The sequence below is a fragment of the Fukomys damarensis genome, unplaced genomic scaffold, assembly GCF_012274545.1.
Source record: "Fukomys damarensis isolate Sample0158 unplaced genomic scaffold, DMR_v1.0_HiC HiC_scaffold_39, whole genome shotgun sequence".
NCBI classification, from domain to species: Eukaryota; Metazoa; Chordata; class Mammalia; order Rodentia; family Bathyergidae; genus Fukomys; species Fukomys damarensis.
In genome coordinates, this window is record NW_022900951.1 from 23,772,572 (window position 1) to 23,782,939 (window position 10,368).

At 38.9% G+C, this 10,368-nt stretch overlaps 1 pseudogene; it reads right to left on the minus strand.

Moving 5' to 3' along the window:
- Positions 1 to 7,214: 7,214 nt before the first annotated feature.
- Positions 7,215 to 9,160, minus strand: LOC104854689 (annotated as a pseudogene).
- Between the last annotated feature and the right edge of the window lie 1,208 nt (positions 9,161 to 10,368).

Genomic DNA, 10,368 nt, shown 5'->3' on the forward strand with positions numbered 1-10,368 from the left:
TATTCATCCCTATATCATACATACACTTTAGGTTACCAAACTTTAAGGCTTTTAGATTTCAAAGTCACATGTAAGCCGTCAGCATATCAAGCCTTGTCTAGTAATGTTTTAAGTGATTTTGGCTACCTTCCAAAACTTATACAATTAGTTTTTATGAAAGACCTCAAAAGAGGCAGAAGTTTACAAGGGAAAAAGTAAAATAAAATGTAACATTGATATGACCTCAAAAAACTATAATGACACAGCTTCAGGAATTAGAACTGCTTATTAAAACAAATTAACCAGCAGAACAACAGGCACAAAAACCTGTAGACTGCGTAAAACTATTGTTTTATCAGGGCGTCCTCTAACTGTATTGGCACGTTGAATTATGGTAAGCTTTTATAATTTTAGGGTTATTGGCATAAAAACACAATTTAGGACCTTCCATATTGGTATTATAGTATGTTTTAGGTGAATTATAACGGAAATATCTTTTTAAAAATTAACACCAATAAGAATCAGAAAGGGAGAGAAAAACAGTTTTACATTGGTAAGATCAAGGACTCTTTTAAGAAATACCCTATGTCATCTTTGTAGCAGTTTCTACCGCAATACAGGTCCCTTCCACTTTATTTTTCCCCCTGAAGTTTCTGTATTAGGATCATTATGGGAAAAGCACTCTTTTGACAATCACATATTTTAAAAATTTTTCTTAATGTAAATGTTTCCAATGCGGCAGACCTGTTAAAAGTGTAGTCTTATAATTTATATTTTTCTTTAGCAACCACTTTGCACAATTCCCAGGGGGTCCTTAGGCCAAGTATGAGTGTAGAAATGATTAGGTAATGTTCTTTTTAAATATGAGGGTCAAAGGAGTCCCAGTGTTTTAGTGGGCATTTTAAAGAAATGTGGTAATCCAACCTTGTATTTCCCATTTTGAAAAACAAGGAAATGTGTCCCACTCACCTGCTTACTTGAGTCACCTAGCATTGGAACTCCCCTCAGCTTAGATCCCTCCAGGGCCAATGGCAGCCTCTGGTGTTGTTCAAGGAAGTAGCCAGGGGCAGAATGTCCACTCTTACCAGCATCTGCGCATTTCTTTTTCTCCCATTCCCTTGTCTCATATTATTGGAGGTGGAAACTTCTATCCCTAACATCATTTGTCAGCCTGGAGAAATTCTCCAGAGAGAAATTGTGCCAAGGCAGTTCCTGGTTTCCCTTAATGTTTGTCTTATTTAAAACTGTCTTCAACTGATAAGGATCTCTAAAAACTGCTTTCTGTTCTACTAAAGTCATTATCTGTGCTGTGATAACCCCATTTTTTTCATTAAGCTTGTTTTTACATTTTAGGTATATGGTACAGTTACATTCATCATTGGGAAATTGTACCTTTACATGATGTATCTTGGTTCTCATTTTTCCCCATACCCCTGCCCTCCCTTCACCCCCTCCACACTTCCTTATTTACAAAGACTTTTTTTCGATATTTTCCTTTTCTCGTGTTTTTTCTTTTCCCTTCTTTCCTTTCCCATACCCTCCCCACTTCCACTACTCCTTTAGATGTGATAACCCCATTTTATTTTTCTTCTTTATTGGTACATTTTAGGTATACAGTACAGTTACATTCAGCATTGGGATCTTGTACCTTTATATGGCATATCTTGGTTCTTATATTTTCCCCATTCCCCTGGCCCCCCTTTACCCCCTCTACCCTTCCCTATTTACAAAGACTTTGTCTCCATTTTTTTTTCTTTTCTCTTATTTTTTCTTTTTCCTTCTTACCTTTTCCCTACCCCTTCCACTTACCCTACACCTTTAGACCTTTTTTCCTATTATACAATATCAATTATACATTTTGATCCTTACTTATACTTTTTTTTAATCACAACAGAGAAACTATTTGGTATTTACACATGTATGTCCTATTAATTTCACTTAAGAGGCTGTACTCAATATGCATCCACTTAGCTATAAATGTCTCTAGTTTCCTGTTCTTTTTTTTTAATTTCTCATTGTTTATGGCTGAGTAGTACTCCATTTTATTTTTTTAAAACTCATGTTTATCCAATCTCCAGTTGATGGCCAATTAGGCTGTTTCCAAGTTTTAGCTATTACAAACTGTGCTGCTATAACATGGGTGAGCATATATCTCTGTGGTATGATTCTTTGAAATCTTTTGGGAAGGTACCCAGTAGGGGAATAGCTGGGTCAAATAGGACTTCTAATCCTAGCTTTTTGAGGTATCTCCATATTGATTTCTACCGTGGTTGCACCAGTCTGCACTTCCACCAACAATGGAGAAGGGTTCCTTTCTCCCCACAACCGCACCAACATTTGTTATTGGTTGAATTCTTGGTAGCAGCCATTCTTTCTGGGGTGAGGTGGAATCTCACTGATAACCCCATTTTAAAAACCAGTAAGTCCTTCCTACACAAATGGCATTCCTGAGGGGTAGGAATGAGAAAAGAAGAGGGTGCTATTTCTTATTTCCCAATCCTCACTACCATAGCTATAAGAACACAGATGATTGGGACTGAGAATTTTGTCAGAGTGAGTCTCTCTGGTCTTTAATAAAACACAACTCCAAAATATGACAAAGAAAAGAAAAAAAGTGGCAGGATAATGTTGGGGTTAAGAGTCCTTAGTAGTGAAATATGTTTGTCATCACAATGTTTGCAAGGAATTAATGGAAAATTTTGCCCAAGAGCCATAAGTCTCATCCGTCTTCCAAGATGGATAGTAGAAGATCAAGAGCTAAAATTGCCCCCTCACCAGCAGAGTATAGAATCACAAAAGAAATAAAGACAGAGCAATTTCACCATTCCCTCACATGTGCATAGAAGGGAAATCAGGCCAGACTTCTCCAGTGAAATCTCTCCTCCCAGACTTTAGAGCAGCAGCCACACTTATCATTTTTATGTGGCTGAGGGAGTCTTAGGTTTTTATGAGTCTTATTGTTTGCCAAATCTACCCTACAACCAGGGAAAAAGTAGAAGAGATATAAGACTATAAGTCTATGCAGTAAAAACAGAGAGCACAAATTTCTGTCTCCTAAATGGGATCACAGATTAGCAAGACTCTACTGCAAGAGAAAAAGACAATAAGACTCTCATTATAGGACTTACCCCTTACAGTATTAGATCTTAGGACCTCCAATTTATGAAACCATTACTTTTATACAAATTAGGTTCATTGTTGCACAAATGGTGAAGAATGAAGTACAAACCAAAGGAGGAAGTTATGAGAGTCTTATTCAAAATAATAAGAGGTAAATGCTCATGATAGATGTCTATTGCAAAGAGATTATGATTTAAAAATCTAAACTGTTTTTTCCTTCTTGCTTATACATGTATAGTCAGAGTTCATAAAAGGGCTTGTTTCATAGGAAATGAGTTTAAAAGAAAACTGATTATCTTGTATGTTTTTCTTCAGGTCTTGTTGAGGGGTCTAGCAGTAGAAAGAGCCTGTTAGAACTGTCACCTAATTTAGTGTTCCCTGGATAAGGGTCTTTCCTGGTGGAAGAGCCCTCATCTCTCTACATCCCGACTTGTATCCTTTATAAAAATATTAGGATAAATTGGCTACTTAATAAAGAAGCTGCTTAAATTAGTTTGTAATGCCGGCCTATTACCTTGTACTGGACACTACAGTTAGTATACTTTGAGTGTGTTATCAGAACAACTAAACTAAACTACTATACTAACATATGCCTGATACCATAGATGGCCTAAGACATAGAATGCAAAACAAAAAACTACAACCAGTGTAGCCAAACTCCCATGTTGTTAGACAAAATTCCACTGCTTATTCCATATGTTAAAAGTTTTATTTCTTTAGTTTTTATCCAATTTACTTTAATGGAAGCAAACAAATATAACAGAATAAAATGGTTTCTCTTAATGCTATAATAAGTGAAAAGCCAGTAGGGCATTAAACAAATTAATTTATTCCCTATAGGAACATTTCAAATTAATCTATAATTTTATCTAGGCTTCTTGTTGATAAATAAGGTAGTAGGCAATAAATAAAAATATCTCCAAATGTGCTTTATTTTATTAAAATGTCTTACCACCAATTTCAAAGACATGCTTCCTAAATAAATGTGAAAATGGTGAAATGGTGTTTATTATAAGGCAATTGTCTATTTTGGGGAAATTTTAATGTGAAAAAAATGAGTATCTTGTAAAATTAGTGGCAAATAAGAATTTCAGATGTTATCAAGGAGTACTACTGTGATCAGATTCTTCAGTATGAATAACACCCTGTATTCCTTCCTGTCTTCCTTGTTATATGCCCTTTAACCTTTCCTTAAATACATAAAGTTTAATACAGTTGCTATTTCTATATGAATCCATAGTTTTTTTTTAGAAATCTATCTGGGTTACTCCTCATTGTTTTGATCTGAACAGAGAGAAACTGGAATGTAAGTTTTATGTTAGAAGATATTACCAACTATCAACTAAAACTGAGGCAAATTAGGGCATGGCAAACTGCTGGGTTAGTGGGAGTGACCAGTTTATCAGAGCATTATAGAACACACGTTCAGAACATTTCCCAAAGTCCTGCACTTGGAAGCAGAGAGTGCTATATTCCACTCTTCTTGTAAGAACTTAAGCAGGTTTCTGATGGGAGAGCCTAGACCTGACCTTAGCTTGAGGAGTGACACAAAAGACAGTCACTGTCAAATTGGATGCCACTGTTAACTCTTATAGTGACACACTTTGGTTTGCTGGTTGTTTCTCTTTTCTGATACTTTTAGTTGGCCTGAATTTCCCCTTCAGATCTTTATTTTCTTTTCTGTTATTACCTTTAGTAAATGTAAAATCTGACTACTTCTTGCTCTAGTCTTGACTAATTCTGTGTTTGGTGAAGAAATAACTTGAAAATACTTTTAGAAGGAGACTCCAGCATCCTAAAACTCAGTAGCGAAAATGTTGCTGATTCTTTCTAAATGAGGTATGGATGTGGTTACTGCTGCTATGGATAGGGGGAGGGGCAAGGCATGATGAAAAATTAATATATATTATGTACCTGTATCAAATTCCCATACAAAATGTAATCATGATGTACAGGAAACATACAGGTAAGCCTTGGGTTGTAACTTGTTGTGCAAGTGTTCCATAAAACAAGCAATTGTTTCTAATAAATTTTAACTTGATAAGTGAATGATGTCTTACAATATGAGTAGTAAGTGTTGCTAAATGTCACACGATCACAACTGAGTCAGTGGTTCTCCCCCACCATATATATGTGTGTGACTGAGTGATCATCTCCCAACAGCAAAAGGGTATGAAGAAGATCTTCTTTGCAAAGGGAGAAGAGAAAAGATGGAGTAATCACTCACTTCAAATGAGATTAGAAAGATGTGTAAATTGTGATAAACAGTTCAAATTTTTGTAGCAAACAGAACTTGAATAAGGCTGTAGCAATGTGAGTGATGAATCTGCTTAATAGCTCAGTGTCACATTTCTGTGAAATCCTCAAAAGGAGGCAAAAGCAAGTGTCATTGATTTGGTTCCTCGTTACAGTTGCAGGAAAAAAAAAAGATTTCTTTGAGCTTATAGGAAGCAATGATTGTGTTAGTGATAGTGTTCCATCCAAGGGTGGACAGCTCACCATGCCATGTCTTGCAAATGCTACTGCTCTGTTGAAAATGCAGTTCCCAGTCATCTTAAAGCTGGCAACAGAAAAGAACTTAAAGGGTGGGGGGCAAAGTTTAATATAACAAAAGATTATATGGTTTATTTGGGGGAAAAATGGAAAAGACAGAGGATAGACAGCTACGGTGTGGTGGCAGGGAGCATCAGAGCTATTCAGGAACTCTTATTCCTGGCTCCTTTTATTTAGGGTTAGTGTCTTCCCATCTCCCAGATAGGCACTTGTCCCTATCTGATGTGTTCTCTTGACTGTCTTTGATCCTAATCTAGACATGTCTGTCTACATTCCTTCATGCCCTTAGGTTTCTTCTTGTCCCTTTGTAATAAGTAGGTGAAAGTGGGAGGGTTTAGGGTTAAGGCTAGATTTAATGATTAAGTAAATGGGACATGTATACATGTGTGTATCTAGTGTGATGCTATACTGATATTTTTGAGAACATACATAAATGTGTGTATGAGTAGATGTGTGTGTGTGTGTGTGTGTGTGTGTGCGCACGCACACCTTATAGATTAGATAAGAGTCCTTAGGGATTGACTCTTATCTCCTTTGCATTCTGTCAGGTGGGTGAGGGGAACTGGTTCCCCTGGTCTTTCATATCCCTGTGTTCCTCACTGCTCTGTTAGATTCGTATGGTCATTGTATTATTCTCAGTCTAGCTTCTCTCTCTGTAGTCTACCTGCAGAAGCTGAAACTGATTTCAGCAAGTTTTTCTGCTGATTTAATAAAACCCCATGATAAGATGAGATACCAGTTGTTGATTCTTTTTTGTTTCTTTCAAAGGTCACCAAGACAGTTTTTATTTCCGGTGTTTAATCGGGTATGCACACGGGCATGATACAGGTTTGGAGTCATTAAGTCCTCACGCAGAATTATATTCTTCTCATAAAGAAGCCAGTTCCATCCAGGCTCCATTATCTACACACCTACGTTACAACATTCAAATCAAATCTGGTATCTGAAGAAAAGATACACATATAATACATTCATTTGTTATGTATTTTACAGAAAGATTAAATATTAAAATCACACACAACTTAAAAACTGTATTAAAAGTTTGAATATAAAACAGATGCACTTGGAATGACTAAAGAACGGAACTTCTGTATCCACCTGTGTTAGAACTGATAAATGACATGAAATTTGTTACCAATAAAATGAATTCATTTATTCCATGTAAGTTATCTAATTTTAGCTATATGGCACCCTAAAAATCAAATGTACTTTCAAAATGAGGCACTTTTGTTAGTTATGAGGCCGAAAGAACAGATTTGCTGCACATCCATACCAGCGATTTTCTTCAGTAAGTTGGGGTATATACTATGCGGTAAATTGCAACAGAGACCTTGCTCATTTGTACACAACTATCCAATATACTCTTAAACATATATGTGTTCTTCTGGCTGTAGTCATGCACTGTAAAGCCATTTCACAGTGCAAAATGATGAAACGAGCCCAAATGAAGGCTGCATAGTAACAATTCTTGTACAAGAAAATATTTACAGAGTTACTGGAACGTGTAACACTGGCCTTGTGTCTGTCAGAGTGGACGTGCCCCAGGTTAGACAGGGAAGAAACTACATCTGACTGCCCCGGACTTCAGACTGTGCGTGACAGGCGTAGGCTGCGGAACTGTCATTGTGGCTCCTGCTCTGGAAGCTTTCTCGGAGGACTTGGTCAGGTGACTGTGGCGGTGTAGAAAGAAGGGGTCCAGTGGTGGGTGCCTGGATGCCAAGGTGCTGGGGGAACTGCCGGCGTCGCACTGAAAAGACAAAGGTGCACAGGCCTTAAACGTTTCTACTCTGCTGGGGGTCCCCGCTCAGCTAAGGTCAGACGCACTGGTGCGCAGGCGCTCACGGGCCAGCCAGTCTGACATGGACAAGTCCTGCGTCCAGCACTTCGGTTTCAACTGATTCACAGCTGAAAGTTTGGGATCTCTCTCGCTGCTCTGTTCGTGCACCTTCCAGAAATTCATAGCATCTCTGTGACCCCCTAGCGTGTGCCTGCATTTGACGTTCTTCCTTTTAGCAGTCTTGGATTTTGTTTTTTGATTCCCTACTCCAAACACATCATCAGCAGGGGCTCTGGGTCTCAGTTTTAACTGATCTGCTGTTTTTGTTTTCCAGGTGGGCTCTTGGTTTTCTGCCTCATTTCTGGTGAGCAGTAGCAGACTCCCAGTTGATTTTCCTTTCTTCATGACACCGAACACTTTAGTTATTGAAAGGGTTATCTCTTTCTCGCCTAGAATGAACTTGCTATCTCGCTATCTGACTTGAACCTGGCAAACTTTTCCTGGACAGTGTGTCACATTCGATGAGTTTGTGTGAAATGAAGAGCTGCCTCGGGCTTTCCAGACTGGACATCAGACTCCCCTGGATACAGCTCGCATCGCTTCCGAGTCCCTGCGGCTCGTCTTGGCCTCTGGTAGTTTTCCCTGCAACAGCCGCTCAGCTGGAAGTCAGCGCTGTGGGGAATCCGGGAACTCGCTCTCATTGTCCTCTCCATGGGCCGCCCCTCACTCACCAGCTCGCTCTTCTGTGGTCCACTTCGTTGCCCTTGCTTTCTGTCACAGACTGCACCTCGGGGCTCAGCCGGCTGGAGTCCCTGCTGGTCGCGTACGAAGTAGGCGACATGGTAGAATAATCAGAGGTGATGGTGCCCACACAGGCCAGCAACTTGCTGTGTTTGCTCTCTGGATTGGCTGATTTCTTAGTGGAAAACCTGGCCAGAGAAGCCTGGAAAGAGGTGCTCAGCAGAGTGCTGAAGTCTGACCCTGTCTTGTCCAAGTGGCCGGACTTCGGTGTCAGGAAGGCTCTGGGGATTTCTTTCAGTGCGGCAACGTGACAGCTCAGTGTGGGTGACCTGCTGAGCTCTGAGCTGTGAGGGGGTGATAGCTTTTCTGCTGTCTCTTCCTGGTGGCATCTTCTCTTCTTTTGACACGCTGGTGTCTTTCTTAGCACTACTTTCTTTGGCAATGATGATCTTGTTTTCTGCCTGATGTCTCACTTTCTTTTTTGGACTCTTCTCTATTATCACTGTGACACTGTTCCATATTTTCCTTCTTAAAAAAATACACTGTCCAATTCATCTTCCAAGCTGCTAGGTTGGGCTTTTTCTTTTGGCTTTTTCTTCTTGCGACTAGCAGATGCAAAGATGGAGGATACAAGCGATTCCCTGCTATACTGATCCCCAAGAGCCCTTAGATTTTGTCGAGTCACTAGTAGCTGAATCTTCACCTCTCGGGGACACACCTGTCCTTCCATTGTTGGTAAGTAACTGATTTGTGTTGGGCAGTGGTTGGGAGTCTACTGTGATTTCCTCCTGCACTGTGGTAAAAGGCTCTTCAACACCTTCTTCTGTAAAAAATAAGTTATGGTGCTGTATCAGCATCTCTGTGCCTTATGAACTGGTCTGACGTGTGTGTGATCATGGGCGTCGTGTCCTCCAACGTCTGAACCAGAGTTGGGGGAAACACAATGGCCAGGTTACTGGGCTCCATCTCTTTTTTGTGAATTTTTTTTGCCAATGTTTCTGTTTTATATTTAGATCTTTAATCCACTTCGATTATAGTTTAGTGCATGGTGAAAGATAAGGGTCTAGTTTAAATCTTTGGCAGGTTGAAATCCAGTTTTCCAACACAATTTATTGAACAGCCTATCTTTCCTACCTCAAAGATGAGGTAGCTGAGCATGGCTGGAGTTGTTTCTGCATCTTCTAGTCTACTCCACTGATCCTTAGGTCTGTTTCTTTGCCAAAGCCATGCTGTTTCTATCACAGTGGCTTTCTAGAATAGCTTCAAATTAGGGATTGTGATACCCCCTGCCATATCTCTTTTGCCTACAATGGCTTTTGCTACTCTAGGTCTTCTGGTTGCAAATGAATTTTTGGATTGTTTTGTCTAGCTCTGTAATGTATACTCTTGGGATTTCAAATAGGGATTGCATTCAATCTATATAGCAGTTTTGGAAGTATGGCCATTTTCACTATGATGAGTATTCCTACCCAGGAAGAAGGGATATCTTTCTATTTTCTTACATCTCTTTTTTTCAATGCGTTGTAACTTTCAATGTAGAGGTCTTTGCCTCCTTCATTGGATTGATTCCTAGATATCTCATTTTTTGGATGCTACTATGAAAGAAATTATTATCCTAATTTCTCTCTCAATGAGTCAGTTATTTCTGTACAAGAAGACTATTGATTTTTCAGTGTTTACCTTGTATCCAGCTACTCTATTGGATCTGTCAATTAAGTCTAGAAGTCTTTTGGCAGAGTTTTTTGGGTCTTCTATGTACAGTATCATGTGGTCAGTAAACAATGACAGTTTAACTTCTTTCTTTCCTATTTTTATTCCTTTTGTTTCTTTCTCTTGTCTAATTGTTTTGGATTATGTTTCCAGAACTATATTGAGCAGGAGTGGTGACAGTGGACATCCTTGTCTTGTTGCTAATTTTAGTGTGAAGGTTTTCAGTGTTTGACTATTTAGTATAATGCTGGCTATTTCCTTTCCATAGATAGCCTTTATCAAGTTGAGATAAAGACAATCTATTCTGATTTTCTGCAGTTTTGTTTTTTAATCAGGAATGGGTGTTGAATTTTCTCGAATGCTTTTTTGCATCTATTGTGATGATCACATGGTTTTTGTCCTTGACTCTATTAATGTAGTGTACTACATTTATTGATTTGCATATGTTGAACCATCCTTGCATGCCTGGGATAAATCCAACTTGGTCA